The sequence below is a fragment of the Tursiops truncatus genome, chromosome 10 (genome assembly GCF_011762595.2).
Source record: "Tursiops truncatus isolate mTurTru1 chromosome 10, mTurTru1.mat.Y, whole genome shotgun sequence".
In the NCBI taxonomy this organism is placed as follows: Eukaryota; Metazoa; Chordata; class Mammalia; order Artiodactyla; family Delphinidae; genus Tursiops; species Tursiops truncatus.
In genome coordinates, this window is record NC_047043.1 from 76,435,952 (window position 1) to 76,455,308 (window position 19,357).

General features: G+C 39.7%; 1 pseudogene; it reads left to right on the forward strand.

The window, feature by feature from the left end:
* Positions 1–2,046: 2,046 nt before the first annotated feature.
* LOC117313964 (NHP2-like protein 1 pseudogene) lies at positions 2,047–2,737 on the forward strand (annotated as a pseudogene).
* The last annotated feature ends 16,620 nt before the right edge of the window (positions 2,738–19,357 follow it).

Sequence of the window (19,357 nt, forward strand, 5' to 3'; positions counted from 1 at the left end):
CACTACTAACTGTAGAGGCCTTGAGCTAGTTTATTCCTGGGGTTCATGTCTCTCATCTGTAAAACAGAGGAGGTATTATCACTAACATCCTATAATTCCATCACCCAGAACGACAGTGCGTTAGCAACTGAGGAAATATTTTAATCTGAGCAAGTCATTTGATTAAACTAGAAAAAAACAAAGGGAGAATAAGTTTTCCAAAGAATGCTTTTCCTTTCAACATTTCCATGTGGGAAAAAATCCACATTAAAAAAAAGTTTTAAACCCTCTGATTCTCAAAACAACAAACAAACAAAAAACACCCCAAAACAACAACAACAAAAAATCGCACAATTTAAACAAGTTTTGTTCAAAACTCAGAATTCTGATATACTACCCTCTAGTGGAGACTGGAAGCAACGTTGCTAAATTCCATCTGAAAGTACATTCAGACCTTTCGTTCACAGGACAGGAGTAGGGGGAGTTTTGTTTAAATTGTAATCATTTACAGTCCTCAAAGTGTAATCCAAAGATCTGGGCCCTCAGAATCAACCCAGCTTGCCAGAGCTCACTCAAGAGCAACTCAACCAGGCTCTTTGAGGGTAGGGTCTAGGGGTCAGCACAGTTAATGGAGAACTCAGCTAATTCCGAAACCCACTGGAATTTAAAAACCAATGTTCTAGCTCCCTGAGAGGCATGGTATGAATGTGAGCATTATCATAAATCTGGTGTGTAGTTAGGAGGCAAATCTCTAAACCTTGAGGAGAGGTACAAAGTTAAATTCTCTTTTCTTCATCTCAAGAAGTGGAAAATAAATACAACATCAGTTTCCTGGCAACTCCAAGATAAGGATCACGTTCCTTTGCACAGCACACAAGGTGCTTCACGGTCCACACGCTACATCCCAGCCACCAGGCCCTGGTGCTTCTATTACTCTTTGCCTCTGCCCCATATTGATACTATTGCCACCGTTAAATTCCACCTAGAAATCTATGCAATTGATTCTGCATATTTAAACGTTATTCACTCTATATGGAATATGCCTTCCTCCAACTTAAATTTGATTGGAAATATCATTCCATTTTTATTTATCATTAATGAAACTGAAAAGGATAATGCTACACAAAATTGAGATCAACGGCAGAAGCATCAAGAGTTGTTCTGCAGGCTGCATTTATTCTATCCCATTTCCATACGCCACTTTTTCCAAGTGTTTGCTGTGCAGAGACAGCCTATAGCAATGTTGCCAATGGCCACGGCCATTCCCCTTTCCAATCACATGGCTGACCTCAAGCCCCCTTCTTCTTTACCTGAGTTTAGAAATACTTGAGCAATAGACCCAGGGCAAGTATAAATAAAGATCAAAATGTCAACTTTATTTCTGACAAAAGCTTGGTTGGAGACTGCGGCTAGACCTTTGGGTACCACTGGAGGGAAGGTTTAGGACTACAGAACAGGCATCCTAACCAAGAACTTCTGCCCTGCATTGTTTTAGGGTCAAGATGGAAGAAAAGGAATCATATTCTGATGTTGTAGTCTTTTAGCAGTTTAGCTCTCCCCAATTTATAAAATGAACAAAGGGCTGCCTCTAAGAAGGCCCAGCTCTATAGAAACTCTGGAGCTGCCCCTCTGCAGAACTGTTAAATGAGAAAAGTCGACTTTCTAAGCTCTGAAATTTATTTTTCAATATCTATTGAAATGATAACTTGCCTGTAAGCAGAGTTCTTGTTAACTGAGTGCAGTATGTTCTGCTCTGGGCCAAGTGGCCTGTGCTGATTGCTTGTTTCTCATAAAAGATGTTTTGTACATGTTACAGGCAACAGTTAAATGCAGTAGTAAAAATTTCAATTATTAATGTGATACTGAAAAGCTATTTCCTTTCTTAACAAAGTTTTTCTTGATGTAATTGTAGGTTCACATGTAACTGTTAAGAAATAATACAGAGGTCCTTGCAGCATCAGGCAGGACACCGCCGAGGCGGACTCAATGGTGAGTGTTCCCACTGGGCCATCACCCATGGATCACCACCTAGAACCGCGGTGCCGCCGCAGCACCGCGGCACCGCACACATGTATAATCTGCAGCCTCCAAACCCAGGGTTAGACGGCACCGCTGTGGGCGAACTGCTCAGTGCTCAGGAATGACTGAGGCTGATGTAAATCCGAAGGCCTACCCTCTTGCAGATGCCCACCTCACCAAGAAACTATTGGACCTCGTTCAGCAGTCATGTAACTACAAGCAGCTTCGAAAAGGAGCCAATGAGGCCACAAAAACCCTCAATAGAGGCATCTCTGAGTTCATTGTGATGGCTGCAGACGCCGAGCCCCTGGAGATCATCCTGCACCTCCCACTGCTGTGTGAGGACAAGAATGTGCCCTACGTGTTTGTGCGCTCCAAGCAGGCCCTGGGGCGAGCCTGTGGGGCCTCCAGGCCTGTCATCGCCTGTTCTGTCACCATCAAAGAAGGCTCACAACTGAAGCAGCAGATCCAATCCATCCAACAGTCCATTGAAAGGCTCTTAGTCTAAACAGGTGGCCTCTGCCACACTCCCTGCTGCTGACTGCTACCCCAGGGGTTATGTATCGTTTGTCTGTTAGCATATAGTATTTCCAGCTACCTTCTATTGTTATAAAATATTTTAGTGCTCAATTTGGTTTTTGTATTTTTGTATTGTTTTTGTCTTGTTTTTAGGTTGTCATCTCCTTCCCAGCCTCTCCTGTAATCTCCACTTCCACTCTCTCTCTGCCATCTTATCCTCCCTTTTGGAAAATGCATGCCCAGAACAGGTGGAAGCAGGGTGGGTGACACCATTCAAAGGCAGGGAAGAGCCAAGGTAGAGATTTGGTTCCAGCTTTCAGGTGCCACCTTCCTACTGTGCAGGGCATGATGGAAGTAAGCACTGTCCACTTTGTATCCCTTGTGCCCAGCATACAGGATCATGTTTGAATAATCAAGGGGTTTTCTTTGCTCTCTAGGACATTATGTATCATTTGGGGAGGAAGCATGTATTCTGTGAGGTTGTTGGGTATATGTCCCAAGAGTCAGTTTCTGATGTACCCCTGCTGTTTGCTTTTGGTAATATATTTCCCCCCAACTCCCACCTATGCCTCTGAGGGTGGCAGGGCAGCAACATACCAAAGAGATACGCTGCAAAATTCGAGGCGCCTTGGTGAGTGAGACATGGGACAGTTGACCTAGGTCTTGAAGGTGTGGCAAGAGGTTCTGGAATGGAGGATTCTGGGCCAGTCATGGAGAACTGGAAGCTACAGCAAAGATGATGGAATTCAAGGGAACATCCTTGCTTTGGTGAATGGAGATTTCTTCAGTAGACACTTGGTACCAGCTCTGAGAGCCCTTACCCCTTGCCTATTTCCTGCCATGATGTGGGTCAGATGTATGTATTCTCTATCACATCAGAAGGACAGTGCTACTGTGTCATTCTTGTGAGCATCCTAATACAGAACACATATATTCATTAAAAAAAAAAAAGAAAGAAAGAATACAGAGAGATCCTTATACACTTTGCCTTATTTTTTCAGTCTATTTTCTCTCTTATGCAGATTGGGTGAATTCTACTGTGTCCTCAAGATCACCACTTTTATCCTCTGTCATCTCCACTCTACTCTTGATTCTATCCACTGAGTGATTCATTGGTGATGCTGTATTTTTGAGTTCTATAATTTCCATTTTTTTTAAGATAATTAATTTTATTTCCTTGCTGAAACTTTCTATTTTTCCATTTGTTTCAAGAGACTTTATAATTGATTGCTGAATCATTTTTATGATGACTGCTCTAAAATTCTGGTCAGGTAATTCCAACATCTGATTTACATCTGTGGATGTTGCCATCCGTTGGCTGTCTTCTGCCTTTCGAGTTGTGATTTTCTTGGTTCTTGGTGTGACATGATTTCAAGTTGTATTATGGACATTTTGCCTATTATGTTAGGAGACTCTAGGTCCTGTCTAAATCTTCCATTTTAACAGGCAGTCACCTGTTTAGATTTCACTTATAGATCTTGGCCTACTTTGTGGGCTGTGGTTTCAACGGCAGTTTAATTTTCAGAGCCTTTGTGGTATTTTTTTGGTCTGCTTGGTTTATGCCTGATGTTGCAAGCATGACTCCTTTTCCATCTGGGAGAAGAATGACCCCATCTGGGCTGCCTTCTCTTGTTAGGTCAGGGATTGGGATATGATGGGTCCAGGCCATCTGCCCCTGTTGGGGGACACCCTGCCACTATTTTATTCCTTAAGTCCTGAGGAGACCTTCTCACCTTCGTCTTACACCCTTTCAGCATTCTCCTTGGTTGTCTCTTGTGTGGTTTCCAGGGTTTATATTTCTGTGGAGTGGGGAGGAGCAGGGAGAAATTCATCTACGCCATCTTGCTCTGACCCGAAGTCACTCTATTTTATTTTAAGGAAGGAAAAAACTCAACTGAAACAAATAATTCACATCATTTTTTCTGTGAGTCAGTTTCCATCTGCCATAGGGAAGAGGCAACATTAATTAGCCTTATTGGTTTTGCCCCTTTTTCTCCTCAGCAGTTCCTTCTTTTTCCACTCTCCACCTCCCCTTTCTTGCCCCCCCTTTAACCCTCCCATCTATGGAGGTATAATTTTGGAATGATTTTTAAACAGGAGAAACCAGTGGCAGGGAATGCAGAAACACAAAACAAAACAGCTTCCATGTTAGGTTAAACACAAAGGCAGCTATAAAACAGGGAGCCATGGGGCTTCCCTGGTGGCGCAGTGGTTGCGAGTCCGCCTGCCGATGCAGGGGATATGAGTTCGTGCCCCGGTCCGGAAAGATCCCACATGCCGCGGAGTGGCTGGGCCCGTGAGCCATGGCCGCTGAGCCTGCGCGTCCGGAGCCTGTGCTCCGCAACGGGAGAGGCCACAACAGTGAGAGGCCCACGTACCGCAAAGGAAGAAAACAAAAAACAGGGAGCTTTAGGTACCAGTGGTTTTGTAGTACTATTAAATGAATTCTGTGCTTTCCAATAAGAAGAGATCTGACATTCATTCACTTAATTTTACTGACTGATGGAGCTTATATGTTTCAACATTCTTAGAGGTTATTTGTATTTCATAGGAATCAAAGTGAAACAAAACAGAGCCCTAAAGGCATAATTTCAGACAGCAAAGAAGTGAGGATATTATTTCCTAACAGTGAGTTTTGAAGTGTGGTAGAGGATAATTCAGTATATTCGTATCTTGGAGGAAACTATAGTATTTTTAAAGACTGGATTCTAAAATTATCACTGCTTTGTTATGTTTTTAATCATAATAGTTCATTTACTTTGAACTTTCAAAAAGTTTAGAGTTAAGATTTTTAGGTGTGATCAAAACCAAGATTGAGCAATATTGTTTTAGAGAATGAAGGGAAACAAACTCTGTCTTCCTATGGAGCTGACCACTAATTAGGCCATAAGGTGCAGGCTCTTGTCCGTTGGGTGTAAGTTGTAGTGTGTGTTTTCCAGCTCTCTCTATAGATGTGGACTCAATATCTGTCTTTGCTGACATTTTCATCTAATACTCTGGCACTGGTCCTTCAAATCCACCTTCCCTCCCCCTTGACTGGGAAAGTGTGACTGGTGTTATGTAGCCATCTTACCATTGTCAAGCAACGGTTTAATGCTTAAAAGACTTAGGAGATAGACTATGAGATGGACTTAGGTCCTTGACAATCTCACTTCTTTCTTTTTATCCCTATTGGGCTAAGGAGATTCAGTTTAATTAGGCTGGGGTTATATGTGAGATGGGGCAGGTGTCTGATCTTCTGCATCTCTTTTACTCCTTTATATCTTACTTCCTCACCCGTCATGAGTTTTGGGTTTTTTTACTATTTTTAAAAAATACAAAATGCATTAAGGCCGTAACATACAAATCAATCAATACTGGCAAGAGAAGAATTTACTTATTTAGCAGAATAAAATGTGCAATCTTCTTTACTCTAAAAACTTAGCTGTTTTCTGTTTTTCCCTTTTTTTGTATAAGAAGCATTCATTCCATTTTAACAGAGCACTCACCTCTACTGTCTACACTCTAGGAGAAAAACAAATGCTTTCCCTCACCATGCAGACAATGTTAAAGGCAGTTTTCCCTGCACTTATGGAAAGAGAAAATTTTTCCTGTGACTTATGATTTGTGCTCTGAATGTATGGTCCCCTGAAGTCTAGAAGGAAATAAACGAAGAGACACACCTTTTGTGCAGAGCGATAAAGACGGTCTGGAGGTGTGTCTGGAGGTGGGGAAATAAGTGAGGTGACTGATAAATACAAGTGATCTGACCCTGGGGCACTCGTTCCAGAGGGCACTGTATCATAACCTGTGACATGCACAGTGAGTGAACCAAAAGGAGGATCACTGTAAAGGACATGTTAAAAGGCCTATGACCTGCGGCGTCTTGGAGTCATTGCCAGTCACCCACATAGCCTTCGTGTGAGAATTTCCCATTATTCATAATGCAGGCCATGCAGCCTGTGCCAGTCGGGACTCCAGTTTGTACCGATAGAAACCCTGTTCACTTCATACCAGCACATCACCAGCTCACTTCCCCACAGCAGTAGCATCTCCCCATGCTGTGAGACTTTATACTGTCCCCATCCAAAGGCTCCCTGTGTGTGCACCTCTAGACAATGCCATGAGACCTCTGAAGACCAAGTTCTAAAGCAGGACAGGGATGAGTATGGCCCCTATTTAGCTCATACATGGTTCAGTCTGAAGACGTGAAAAACATCTAGGCTTTCCATAGGCTGCAAGGTGGTACCAATCACAAGGTTCCACCTTCACTCTTACAGGATAGAGACAGAAACAGTGATAGTGTCGAAGGTTGCTTGTACCTCAGCAGGGGCTGGGGTTGGGGGAGGAAAAGGGGATGCAAACACAGGGGGAAAGGAGCCCAGAGACGGGACCTGCCGAACCCCTCCTAAGGCCAACTCTGAAAGACCTGACTTTGCCCAAGAGCTATTTCCCGCTCTCCAAGGTAAGAGATTCCTGATCCTGTTCAGTCGTGGGGCAACCCTGTACTTCAGGGAAGCCTGGACTCATTACCAACCCCAGAGTGAGTCTAATTTGATCTCTGCCATTTGTGGTAACTCTATTTCCCTTGTCAGGGATCGGTTTGAGAACGGGCCTATGACACATTTCTAACCAATTAGAGATGAGGGCTACACCACGAGGACTTCTAGACATTCTTCCTTTCTCTTAAAAAGATACGCCTATGGAAGAACTAAATTCTCTTCTCCCCTTTCCTCCATCTTGATAGATATTCAGGTTGACACGCCTGGAACTGTTACTGTCATCTCGTGACCATGCGGGGAAAGCCGGAGGTATGAGAAGAATTTGAGCTGCAGCAATAATGAGGTTGAGACACTCAGTTAACCGACTCTGAAATGGCCCTATTTTTAGCTCTTGGATAGATAAGAAAACAAATCTTTCTTATTGTTTAAGCCAATTTTCGTTGAATTTTCTGTTACCTTCAGCCAAAAGCATACCTAATGAATTAATTACCTGATGAGAAAAGAAATCTTTTGCATCATTTCATGGACTTCTTGTGGATTCATGATCAGCAAGGAGTAACAGTATCTTCTTTCTGGTAATGGACTATACCTACACCCCATTCCAGGTGGTTCTGAGATTGCACAGATGACACTCTATGAAAGAATCTTTCTGTAATTTTCAAGTGTTTTTTTCTTTCAGCATGGTCAATATGGGGAATAAAGCTGAGGAAAGGATTCCCCGAATTAGACTCTGAATAGATAAAATATTATATAAGAAAGTGAAAGTTAGGTGAACACATATGCAAATTCAAAACCAGAAGATAGAAATACCCATTTTCAGAATTGCAAAGCAAACTCAGAATCAGAGAGGTGGGAAGGGGCTTAGGTGAAAATGTATTAGAGTTTTATGAGAAGCAGATGTAGGCCCTAATAGCTGCATTTGGGGGTTTGGATGCCTGTGCAGAGAAGCTAGTCTAGGACACAGACACTATTTATACAGGGAACTAGAGCTGTGATACCTGCAACAAGCCAGGAGTCATGCGGATGGGCAGACTCCAGCCCCACCAGGTGGGGGAATCAGCAAGGAAGCTTGTTTTACATCCAAGGTTGAATTTAGAGAAAAGTAACCCAAGGAAATTCAAATGCATCACCACGTGAATGAGCAGGTCCAAATTCATGCCATCAGTGTGGAGCAGAAGCTCCTAACTGAGAAATCAACATAAAAACTGACCCAGAATGAGTGAAACCCGTGGACTCTCAGAAGCGGCAAAGCCACCATAACACAACAGGGAAAATACCACAGCTCAGGGAGCCCAGGATGCCAGGGAAGTAAGCCTCAACTGAAGATGAGCTTCCAGTTGAAGATTCAAACCATGGAAGGAAGTGAATCACTGAGAAGGAGAATAGGATGGTGCGACAGAAAGAAAACCTTGTACGAACAAGAAATAATAGAATTATCTAAAAGAAGATTTAAATAAGTATTTTTTAAATGTTTAAATAGGTAAAGAGGAAATAATAAAGATAAAGCAAGCACAAAACAGTATAAAAAGGACAGATTTGAGAAATGGGAAAGGATACAATGGAAATCTTTAAATGACAATCACAAAATTACTGCAATTTTTAAAAATCAATTACCTAGTTGAACAACAGTAAAAATACACACTCAAAAATAATGTATATATTGGAACACAGATCTAAGTAAGTGACCTAGAGTGTGGAAGAGAGAAATAAAAACAAGAGAAGTTGAGGCATGCAAGATAGGAAGATGGAGTCTAATATATGTCCGATAGGAGTTCTAGGATAAAATAAAGTGTATGAGGGAGACCTAATGTTATAAGAGAAAATGGCTGAGAATTTTCCAGAATTGAACAAATAGTCATCTAAGGCATCCTAAGATTTAAAGAGTACCCCAATATCCATATAGGACAGAGACAAGCAAACTCACGTCTAAAAGAATCATTGTGATAAAACTGCAGACTATCAAAGACAGGCAAAATTCTTAAAAGCTACCAGAGACTAAGAGACATATTCCTACAAAGGAATGACTATTCGACTGACAAAAGACTTCTAGTCAGCAATAAGAGCTGATGTTTTTAAGTAGTTGCTGTAGGCTGGGCAGTATTTTCGGTATCTCTTATTTAATGTTCATAACAATCTGATGGGGAAAATACCTTACTATCCCCATTTCACATATAAATACAGAACAATGAATAAAAGACAATGGAATAACATATTCAAAGTGGTGAGGCATAAACAATTCTACCTGTAACTCTATCTCTTACCATACCTTCATCAAGAGTGAAGCTTGGAGGTTGTTTCTTTCCTGACATATATTTAATAATCCATAAACATTTGGAAGTTGAATAATAATACAAAATATGTGTCAACTATAACCGCCCCAGAAGTGTCAGATTGTGGTAAGTGCTTCAGAGTTATATATATGGTTGTTTTTGTGTGTACAGTGAGCAAGGTAGAAACTGGTGGAGTAGATATATTTTTAACCTAATCTTTGTTTTCTCACTGCCCAACCAGACTGATTTAAAGAAGTTATGCAATAAAATATTTGGGTTAAACTAGGACAGTGAGTCCTTTCCAAATATTCCTAGAGAACAAAAGATGGTCTTCTGTATCAGTAAAAAGAGAGCCCTTTAAATATTTCAAACCAAAAGAATCTAATACAAGGGACTGTTTACTCAGATGATAGAATAGCTAAGGAACTAAACAGTATTATGAAGCGACCCTGCATTTAGCGAAAGCAAGGAAGCTATTACCAACCTAGGGCTGGAGTGTGAAAAGCAGGAGGTGGTTGTATCAGAGCTCAGGAGTCAGGGTCCCTGGTGGGCCTGTCTGAAGAGAACTGAGACCATGGAGAGAGGGGACATCCTCTAGGAACTGGAGCCACACAGGTATTACATCAAGTACTGGAGTTGCCACCTGAAACAGAATGGGGGCTATCCTGGCTTTTTCCCTTCTTGCTCCCCACACTTGCACCCAGAGTCTCCCACTAGCTAAACCCATCTAAAAGCAGAAAGCGAGAGAGCCTGGGAAATGTAGTGTCCTCCAGTACACAACCGAGGAAAGAAGGGCAGAGAATGGATCTGGGAACAAAAGCCAAGTGATGGACCCAGCTCACCCTTAGCTGATGATGTCAGGTGAGTGGCTGCAATGGCTTTGAGCGTAAGGGCAGACGTGTTCAGTGTCAGAGGTCTGTTCAGTGTCTGCTCTGTTCTCTAACTCTCCCATCTGCCTGAGTTCCTCCGTTTTAGCTGGCTAGTCAGTGGTGGCTTGAAAGTGGCACGTGCATTTTGGGTGTGAATGACTAAACGAACTACTCTTTGAGGAAAAGGCTTTGCCTTCTTCCAATCAAGCTCTACAAATGGGAACTTCATTTAAGACCATCCATCTACTGAGCTTTGTGCAATATATATATCCTCTCAAAGCTGCTACGCCTAGAAACTTACAGTGGAGTATAAAAGTAGCTTTCCCTGTTGGAATGGCTTTTCTTATTTGTATTCTAAGTAACTCATTTAAGGCAGATATCGAAAGTTCCTCTTATTTGTATTTATTTTGCCCACAGAAAATTTACAGTTCACGTGACTGTTCTGCTTCAAAGAAATAATCAAAATACAAATTGCTTGAACTATAAAGGCAGGAGCTTAGAAAACCTTGGAGAAGGAAGAGAAATTAGGGCACATTTGAAACATAAGTGAGAGGGGTTTTTGCCATGGCTATCTTCAAATAACATCTCTAAAGCACAAGGAGAAGAGAATTTTGAGATTTACTTACTTCACAGAAACTTCATCCTTCCTGAAATTTTATTTTAGAGTAAGTGAACCAGAAAAGATGTCAATGGTAAAACTCTGTTTTCCTTTGGAGTAGATAACCAGAAACTATAACATGATTTTTCTGGAGTCAGAGTTAAGCAATAACTGGTAGTCATCTTTATCTACCCTCAAAAGAAAAACCTTTGAACAAAGAATATGCAGTTAATCAAATAAAATGTTATTTTTTATTTAAAAGATATCAAGGGCTATAATATGAAATTTTAGCCAAAATATTTTTTCTTTTGTTCATCTTCGTTTAGCTTTGATAGAGGTGAATGGTTTAATGAAATATCACAGCATTGACTCTGACGGGCATTTTTGGGATTGAAAGTATGCTACTTTTGGTGGTGACGTGGTTAACTGTTAACTAATCTGTCTAAAACTGAGGTAGATTTTATAAACTGTCCCAATTTTTAAAAAATTTAGTGCTATTGTTAGGCAGTGATTTTGACTTTTGAACTGCCTGTGTTTATAAATTCTCTACTTAATGTTCAGTGCATATAGTTGATATCACTTGATCAGTTATGTAAGAAAGCTTTCTTGAGTGTGTGTGTTTGTGTGTGTGCGTGTGTATATTTCATAAAGAACGTTAGCACCCTCTTCTGTATGACTTTTGAGGCTGTAATTCCTACAATCTTTTTTCATTTCCTAACAGTGAACAGCTTGAATATTCATTAAATTTGCTCCTGATTAAAGTACCACCTCCGAGTAATTTAATTATACTGTATATTTCAGAAACACTGATAAGTGCTGGAGTCAAAAAACACTTCATTGCTAAACGTTACCCACTGGGAATAAGTGTTGGCTTATGAAAAGGGAAAAAAATGCTGCTTCCACATTTCTCAGAATGAGTATTTCCAATGATTTAAATATACAGAGCTATGCAAGGAGGAAGGGAACACAAGGACAGACAAGGAGAGCAGACTTGTATATTCTTCTCCCAGCTGTCAGTGCTTGAAGAAAAAATGGATGCCCTCGTATGGTTTAATCCCAGCCACTGACACAATTAAATATTCTTTTATTCAACTGGATTTTTTTTAAAGAAAATCGGACACCTTTTAAATCAGACTTCCTGGAGTCCCCCAGCTGCTCCTGATAGATACTGTATGAGGCTGATGAGGGAGATGTAACTGAAGTTGATTGATTCATTCATTCACACACTCATTCATGCTACAAATATTTTGTGAGCATCTATTGTGTGCCAGGCACTCTTCCAGCTACTGGAGATCCAGGGAACAGATCCAAGTTCCCAACCTCATAGAGATGACATTTCTAGCTAGGAAAGATGGATACAATGCAGAAATATGTACAGAATATGCCTGATGATAAATTCTATGTAGAAAAATGAGGCAGGGTGAAGGGGATCAGAAGCGTGGGTGTACAGCAGGTGGGTATTTTATACAAAGTGGTTGGAAAAGTCCTCACTGATAAGCAGAGACTTGAGGTCAGTGAAAGTTTAAACCTCATGGGGCATTTAGAGAAAGAGTATTCCAGGTGGAAGGAAGAGCATGGGCAAGCTCTCTGAGTTTGGACCCTTTAAATATTTCAAATGTTGTCTAGGGGCTCAGCATGACACAGTAGTTAAGACCTCGCTTGACTTTTGGAATTCGAAAACTTGGATAAGATTCTGTATATTAGCAAGTGACAAATGATTTGAAATCTCTGAGCCTTTATTTTAGCACCTATAAAATGGGGATTCCTACAACTTCCTTCTTCCCAGTGTTACTGTAAAGACTAAGTGAGAGTGCAGACAAAGATATTCATTGTAATTGGCATTGTGCTGAGTTCAATAAATGTTAGCTATGACCAGGGAAAAAATGCTTCTCAGGGACACTTGAGTTTTCTGCAACATTTGTGTATTGAAACGGATCATAGGAATGTTGAACTAGAACTCTCTTCTAAATATTAGTCCAACATTATAACATGAGTAGAAATGTTTCTTTTTCTGTGTGGTCCTGAATAAGCTGTTTTCCCTTTATGGACCTTAAGTTTTGCAAAATGAGGAAATTAAGTTAAACCAGTCACTTCAGTCTAAAGTCTTCAAGGTAGTATGAGAGCTAGTTTCCCTGTTTGAAAATTCCTGAAAATGAAATTTTATATTTACTTCCTTTTTTAATTGAAGTATAGCTGATTTGCAATGTGGTGCCAATCTCTGCTGTGCAGCAAAGTGACTCAGTTATACACATACGGACATTCGTTTTCTTTATATTCTTTTGCATTACAGTTTATCACAGCATATTGAATATAGTTCCCTGTGCTATACATTAGGACCTTGTTGTTTATCCATTGTAAATGTAATATATATATTTACTTCTGATAAGGGTAATGAGGGACTTGACCATCAGGCTTGCTGGGGGCTGAATTACAAAGCGTGGAATTCGGTGGCTAAGACCACTGGCTGTGAAGTGTGATAGTACAGACAAGGTGCTATCCCAAAAGGTTGCCCAGTTTACATTTACCCCAACAGCAATGCTTTCCCCAAATTCTTGTCTTCTTGAGATATTTTCAAAGGGCTCCATCATCCAGGTCTAAGTCCAACACTTGGACTACTTTTGGGTCCCTTCCACAGGGTTAATTCTCCTTCCAACCTTTCTCCCCAAATCCTACTCCTTCCCTTTCTGCCTCTAGAGGGAAAGCCATTTTTCCAAGCTCTTTCCATCAATCAGCGTAAATATGGTCAGATGAAGGGTCACAAGGCTGTGGGGGGAGGGCGAACCAAGAAGGAGAAGGCAGAAGAGGAAGGGGTCCATCTTCAGCCATTTCCATGAGGAAAATGCGGCCAAAAAATGAGATGAGGAGTCAGGAATCTAGTCTATTCCTTATACGGCATCTTTCTCCGTGTTTGAAAAGCAGTCTAAGGGTCATACAGCACAGACTGCCTTACCCAACCATATAATCTTTAAATGGGATTAAACAGAACTAGTCAGAGCATTGAAGGGACAGTTAACTGCCCACAGGCAAAATCATGTACAGAGAGGCTTCGGCATTGCTAGCTATTAAGTAGCAGTTTCAGCAAAGTCTACTCTGAGAAATGCTGCAACTCATATTAAAAATCTCCTTCCTTTTCCCTTGCAGAATGTATCAGACCTCACAACCTGATACTGCTGACTCTGCAACTTACTGGATGTTGACTTTGGGCAAGTTTTCCAACCTCTCTGAGTGTCAGGCTCTATTTATAAAATGGGGGTCATGATAATGACCTAGCAGGGTTGCCTGGCACACAGTATGGCTTCAGGACATGGTAGCAATTATCATCAAGAAAAAGGGGCAGGGTGCTGGTTGTAAGGAGTTACTCAGATTGTAAGGTGCTTTCTACCTGGAAGACAGGATGCTGATTTGGTTAAGATACAGGTAAGTATGAAATAGAAAATGTAAGAAATGGACATGGAGAAGATCTGAAGAGGGAGAAGTCAGATATTTTAGATGTTACGTGATTTGATTAAGATGTTGAAAACGTAATCACGCAGTTGGCAATCAGTTCTCATTCATTGCTCCTGAAGTTCTTACGTGTCTTAGCTTCTCTGTGGAATGCTTACCGGCAGCAAATCTATTATAGTGGCAATTCTTTGAAGCAGTGACATCATGGGACATGTGAATGGATGTTCTGCAACACTTGAATTGAGACCAAATCCATTGTGCTAATTAGTTATTGGAATCCTTGCATAATTACACATGCTCAAGGGCCATTCACTGGCTTTGTTAGCTGTCTCCCATGTCTGCTATCATGTGACGGTTGGATCGAATGCCGTTTTGATGAGAACTAGCTCTGTGTTTACAGAGTGGAGATATTACAACATTGTTGGAGCATAATTATTGCCTCTGTGTCGGTGACTCAGTTTTTCATCTTCAGATTTATTTTGTTCCTAACCTTATGTAATACTTATTCAGTTGCTGTCAAATGCAGTAAAGACTGAGAAGTAGTAGTTGCCTTAAACTCTATACAACCTGCCTCCCAAAACAAAACTCATTCAATCAATCAGTATATAACTCTTGAGAAAAATTCTATATAAACCACTTTAGAATTATTTAATACCACATTTTCATATCAATAAGCAATTAAGGCGATGCAAACATATATAGGGTGGATAAACAACAAGGTCCTACTGTATAGCACAGGGAACTATATTCAATATCCTGTTATAAAGTATAATGGAAAAGAATATATATATATGTACAACTGAGTCACTTTGCTGTACAGCAGAATTAAATACAACATTGTAAATCAACTATACTTCAATAAAATTTTTAAAAAGCAAACAAATAGAAAAAAAAGCAATTGAGGGAACACAAGGTGCAAAATGCTGGAACATCTGTAATAATATGTTCAATCTCTCTTTTAATTAAAGACACGGGAAATCAGAAAATAAAGAGATAATATTTTCAGCTATCAATTTGGAAAAACTTTAAACATGGAAGAAAACCTAGTGGATGACACTATGGAGAAACAGGCATTTCTATACAAGATTGTGGTTTTGTAACCTTTCTGGAAAGGAGATGTGGTGATGTCCATTACTATTTACCATACACCTGCCCTTGCCCACTTTTTCCATGAATTCCAACGCTAGGATTTTTATTGTCAATATCTGTACATAAACTTCCAAGCTACGTAGGCAAGGACATTTACTGTAGCTTGTAACAGCGACAACATATGGAAACAACATAAATTACTAACCATAAAGAGTCATAATTAGTATATTCGCACATATGTGAGATAATATTTGGTAATGTTAGCTGTTTAGGGAGGGCTGTTTGCTTGAATTTCTTTTCTCTCTGGTATACTGCATGCCTTGCTTCAGGATCAAAGGGCAGAGCAAAATGCAAAGGTCAAATAAGTAGAAAATGTTTGGCTTTTGAGTTTCAAAAAGTTTCAAAAGGCTTGACCCTGATATTTAGAAGCTTGTGCAGTAAATAAGAGAAACTTACCTATCTGGCCCCATAAATTAAAAACTTCCTGGCTTGGGGAAACGAGGAAGTCAGAAGGGGAGCATATACGTGCACTGGAAAGGAGCTTCCATTGAAGGCTGAATCCAGGGGTGGGAAGTAACAAAAACTACAGACTATTTTGCTGAGTCTGAGCGAAAAGAACATTTGCTCATTAGGTAGATGCCTAGAAACGACCAAGCCCTCTCCTGATCCCCTCCCCGCCATTTTCAGAGTATCCTGACATAGTGTTAAAAGAGTAGGAACGGAATGGCTGCCTGGTGTAACTAAAAGATGGGTCTAAAGAGCCTGCAAGACCTCCTCCCAGTCACAGCATGGCAAAGTAATCCCGTGTGTGTGTGAGAGTGACTTATACACATGAAGGAGAACCGAAGGATCTAACGGGACTGGAGTGAGAGCCAGAGATGCTCACCAGAGATCTACTAGGGTGAAGGACCAGATGGGACAAATACATCTCAGCATCTGTCAGCATGGAAAGTCAACAACCAAGGCCAAGACTCTGCAGCCACGACCTCTGTTCTACCTAAGCCTCGTGGAACTCAGCTAAATGCCAGACCCAGAATTGGCAGATATTAAGTTTGGACTGCCCAGGGGAATAGAATCCTAAAATAAAATTAAGTTGAATTAAAGAAAACTAAGGATGACTGAACGTCTTCCTTGCCTGAGTTAGTGGGATGAGAGAGTCTCTCACTTCACATACCATGAAATAATGTGCAGCTATTGAAAGTAATGAGGCAAGTATATATGCTCCAATGTGAAAGATCTGCAAGATAAACTTTAAATTAAAAAAGGCAAGAGAAAGAACAATTTGAGTAGTGTGCATTCCATTTGCATAAAAATGTTATATGTTCTAACTGTTCCCAGGATATGGAAGAAATGATTAACTGTGATTTCCTCTAGAAACTGAGACTCTTCATTTAATACCATTTTATAAAGATTTCTTTTAAACCAAGAGCTTATATTATTTTATGATATATATTTATTATATGTAATAAAATATCCTCTTTATCCTTAAGTCATGTTTTGCGATCCATTACATTTAATTAGAATTCCATTTATGTAGCATTTACTTTGATAATTTCAGAATATAGGATGAAAATATGTGTCTTTAACATCTTTTGAGTATAGCATAAAGCTGCCAAAGAGAATTCATTTGGTTTTTTTTTTTTCAGTGAGAAGAGGTGTTGCAATCTGCCTTAAGGGAAAACTGCCCTCTCTCCATCATTTCTGTAAAAGTGGATATGCGAACTTGTCTCACCACAAAGCTACAGAAAACTTTCCTAAAAACGCGTCAATAACCAGAATAAGGATGCGTAATTTGAAGAATTGGACAAAGTCATACATTTTCATACACTCTAGCATATGGTCAAACATACAGGTCACAGACACTGGGCATATCATCAAAATTTACATACGCATATAAAGAATGGTTCCTTCAAAGTCATCCTATAGTTATTCCAAGTCACAGAAAACATTTAATAAGTCATTTTGGGGGAATTACTTCCACCGTTATGGCACGTTGTTTTGAATGACATAGCAGGTACCAAATCATCACCCTTTAAGGATAAATTTAAATTTTAATAGCACTCAAAGGCCATTTACAGTCAAGTATGGTGAATAAGGCAGTCGCTCAATTTAGATAATAAATTTACAGTAAAAAAAAAAGCATGGTATAACTAAAATAACATGACTGCTCTACAGCACTGAAGGAAATAATGCCTAGCCCCCAAAGAAACTTGAGTGTTTTAAAAACTATAGCATCCTTTGAACAATTGCATTGCCTTCCTAACAGACTACTTTAAATTAATTTTGATGAATAAATTTTATCCTGTCTGTTAAAAACCAACCTAATGACTTACAGTAGCATTCTCTATATTATAATTGTTTTAAAATATGGAACTATAAGATTTTTAAAGCTATATTTCTAAATACTTTAGATCAGCATTTAAAGTGGGTCATGACCGAATAGCCAGAGCAATCTTGAGGGAAAAAAATGGAGCTGGAGGAATCAGACACCCTGACTTCAGATTATACTACAAAGCTACAGTAATTAAGACAATATGGTACTGGCACAAAAACAGAAATATATATCAATGGAACAGCATAGAAACCCCAGAGATAAAACCAGGCACCTATGGTCAACTAATCTATGACAAAGGTGGCAAGGGTATATAATGGAGAAAAGACAGTCTCTTCAGTAAGTGATGCTGGGAAAACTGGACAGCTACACGCAGAAGAATGAAATTAGAACACTCCCTGACACCATACACAAAAATAAACTTAAAATGGATTAAAGACCTAAATGTAAGACTGGACACCATAAAACTCTTAGAAGAAAACATAGGAAGAACACTCTTTGACATAAATCACAGCAAGATCCTTTTTGACCCACCTCCTACAGTAATGGAAATAAAAACAAAAATAAACACGTGGGACCTAATAAAACTTAAAAGCTTTTGCACAGCAAAGGAAACTATAAACAAGACAAAAAGACAACCCTCAGAATGGAAGAAAATATTTGCAAACAAATCAACGGACAAAGGATTAATCTCCAAAATATATAAATAGCTCATGCAGCTCAATATTAAAAAAACAAACAACACAATCAAAAAATGGGCAGAAGACCTAAATAGACATTTCACCAAAGAAGACACATAGATAGCCAAGAGGCACATGAAAAGCTTCTCAACATCACTACTTATTAGAGAAATGCAAATCAAAACTACAATGAAGTATCACTTCACAATGGTTAGAATGGACATCATCAGAAAATCTACAAACAACAAATGCTGGAAAAGGTGTGGAAAAAAGGGAACCCTCTTGCACTGTTGGTGGGAATGTAAACTGATACTGCCACTATGGAGAACAGTATGGAGGTTCCTTCAAAAACTAAAAATAAAATTACCATATGGCCCAGCAATCCCACTACTGGGCAAATACCCAGAGAAAACCAAAATTCAAAAAGACACATGCACCCCAACGTTCATTGCAGCACCATTTACAATAGACAGGTCATGGAAGCAACCAAAATGCCCATCAACAGACAAATGGATAAAGAAGATGTGGTACATATATACAATGGAATATTACTCGGCCACAAAAAGGAACAAAATTGGGTCATTTGTAGAGATGTGGATGGACCTAGAATCTGTCATACATTGTGAAGTAAGTCAGAAAGAGAAAAACAAATATCGCATATTATTGCATTTATGTAGAATCTAGAACAACGGTATAGATGAGCCGGTTTGCGAGGCAGAAATAGAGACACAGATGTAGAGAACAAACATGTGGACACCAAAGGGGGAAAGCCGGGAGGGTTTTGGTGGTGGTGGGATGAACTGGGAGATTGGGATTGACATATATACACTAATATGTATAAAATAGATAACTAATAAGAAACTGCTGTATAAAAAATAAATAAAATTCAAAAAAAATAAAGTGGGTTATGAAACCAATTTAGTGGTTGCAACCAATATTAGAAATACACAAGAGAAAATACCAGAGTGCATCAAATGTAATCAGCATAGGTGTGATTTTATCAAACTGTTTCACTTATATAGTTTTAGTCAAGCATTCACTATTCAGCAAAAACGTATTGAGCAAACACAATACACT